This window comes from Galeopterus variegatus, unplaced genomic scaffold, assembly GCF_000696425.1.
Source record: "Galeopterus variegatus unplaced genomic scaffold, G_variegatus-3.0.2 Scaffold897, whole genome shotgun sequence".
NCBI classification, from domain to species: Eukaryota; Metazoa; Chordata; class Mammalia; order Dermoptera; family Cynocephalidae; genus Galeopterus; species Galeopterus variegatus.
The window spans coordinates 168,265-171,118 of NW_007727008.1; positions in this window are offsets into that span (position 1 = coordinate 168,265).

Here is a 2,854-nt window from a genome sequence, read left to right on the forward strand (position 1 = left end):
AGCACTGTTTCATTTAAGCACCAATTAGCTATCTTTATTTAGAATTCGGTGATCTTCTATTGGCATATCTGAAAAAATATTTCTCATTTCCTTCAGAAAGGTTCTTAATTGAGAATTCATGTTAAAACCCACGGGCCACAGTTTGTAGAGAAGGTGCAGTCAGTAGATACTTAGTTTTGTTTTCAATATATGCCTTTCTCTTCAGAGCTCTTTTGGTGAGTAAGAGTTGGCCCTGAGTAAGGGCAGAAGGGCTGGCCAGTTAGCTCAGTTGGTTAGAGTGCATCCTTGTAACAACCAAGGTCAAGGGTTTGGATCCCTGTATTGGCCAGCCTTCTCCACCACCCCCACCCCCAAAAAGAAGAAATTATGTGTTTAAACACTTTCATTCAGGGACAGAAGGTCTAAGCCTCCAATCTGATTGACTGAGTCAAGCCTCCTGAAGGCAAACTGAAATTTTCATTGGAATAGAAATCAGTGGGATTTAACACATTTAACACATATTTTATGGAAGATTACATTTCACAGCCTATAAGAGCATCACAAGTGACAAAGAACAAAATTCTCTTTGATTTTATGATGAAAATGCCTATTTAGGTCCATATTTTACAAATATGGGAACAAATACATTTTTTTTTTTTTTTTGCCTTTTTCTTAATCCTGATATAGATAGCCCAGTACTCAACTCTTACGCTTCACCTTTGGGAGTTTCTACTTTTGTGCAGTGAATAAGTTTGTTTCTTCACTTAATTTTATATTTTTCAAAGATTTGGGATCTTCAGATCATTTTCTGTTCTATGATTTGTAATCTTATTTGGAAGCTTAGAGAAGCTGGAAATCAAAAAATAAAGCATTTATATAAAGTTGATAAATTAGACGGTTTGGGTGGTGTTACTTTGTGTTGTTATTGATGCCTAGATATTCCTTTTTCTTTCAAATCATTTAGGCAAACACACCATTAAAATGTATAAAGGTTTGAGATTCAAGATAAAATATAGTATTTCTCTAATGAGAATGTTTTCAGAATAATAAAAAGACAGCTAAGTTGTCTTATTCTGAGGAAGAAATTATGTAATTTTTTCCTTGAAGTCTTGATTAAGAGAACCTGAGTAAAATTAGCCATCTTTTATAAAAGTATATACATGCAAGTATAAGTATTTTATATCAGAAAGATCAATAAAAATGCTAGTTCTTATCCTCAGAGGAAAAAAGATTGTATTATTTTATTTGAAAAAAGAAAAAAAAANTTCTAGATGGCCCAGAAATGCTACTTTTAGGAGTCTATACTAAAAAAATAATTAGATAAATGTACAAAGATACATAGTTAAACATATCATCATAGATTTGTTTATAATAACAAATTTGCAAATAATTATGGCAGGTGAGTTAAATAAATGAAGGTACATCACATAATTAAGTAATATGGAACCAATACAAGTAATGACATAAATGTGTTTGTGTGTGTATTAAATCTGGGGATATATTCATAATATTGTTATGTTACTAAAGTTTATGTGTAATATAAACTCATTTCTATTTGAAAAGAAAAACACTATGTACATGTAGATTTAGAATCTTTTCTTTCTGCTTACCTGTATTTCTAACTTTTTTACAATCAACATGATTTACTTATGTGAATAAAAATTAAACATCAGGAGGAATATTAAGTAGAGTTGTTTAACTTTGTAAAATAGTTCATGAACAAGATCTTACATGCATGCACACACACACATACNTTTTATAATAAAAATTAACTTTTAATGAGAATTTGTCAAGTATCAGTTGCACAAAATATGCGTACATAGATAGCTACCTTACGTTGGTGATCTGACCAAATGGCAAGCAGTCATAGGCTGGGCAACAGCCTGGTCCTTGCACAAAAAGATAAGCTGAGCCAGTCAATTTCCCACATGAATCATAGCTATGAAACTCCTAGATACTCAGTTAGTGGTGGGAGCTATAGTTTGAAAGTAGCAGCAGAGAGATGGAACCAGAGAGGCTGTTGTGGGTCATTTGTATGCTTAAATTATGAGGGAACAGAAACCATGGGTAAGCAAAGAGGCTGGTCAGTGGAGAAAGACATTAGAACAAATGTACAGAGAGAAGCAGAGATTCTGATAGAGAGGCAGAGACAGAGACGTAGAGACAGACAGAGACAGAGAGGCTGGTCCCAGAGCTTCCTGAAGCTTTCTGATCTCAGTTTAGCCTATCCTAGCCTTTGCAATAACTTCTTTTTCCTTTTCTTTTTTTTTTGTAACTTAAATGACCTATGACCCTAATTATCAAGAGTCAAACCACTAGATATGATAGTAGAAAACAAAACAAAATATTTTATGCAATATCATGTTATACTCAAGAAGATATAGTCATCAAAAACAGGTTGTCAGGCTGGCCAGTTAGCTCAGTTGATTACAGCGTGGTGTTGTTTGGATTCCTATACCAGCCAGCCGTCCAAAAAAAAAGAAAAAAGAAAACATGCTGTCAATAATAGATTGTATAGTAGACTTCTGTTATGTAGGCTTGTCCACAACCATGCCCCATTATTCTAATGGATCTCTGATTTTCCTCTGGGGATTATCCCCCACACACTGACCCCTCCCCTCTGCCACCACCCTCACCAGGGTAGGCATGTGACTCAGATCTGATCAACCAGCAGATGGATCTTAACACGCAGACCATGATGACAGGTAATTGGTCGTGAAAGCATTATATAAATAGGAACTATTTAATTCTTGAGAAAAATGTGACAAATAGTGTTTGGAGAAAGAAGGAAAAGTTGCAGTTAGAATTTGGTGCCATGGGCCAGCCCGTGGCTCACTCGGGAGAGTGCGGTGCTGATAACACCAAGGCCACGGGT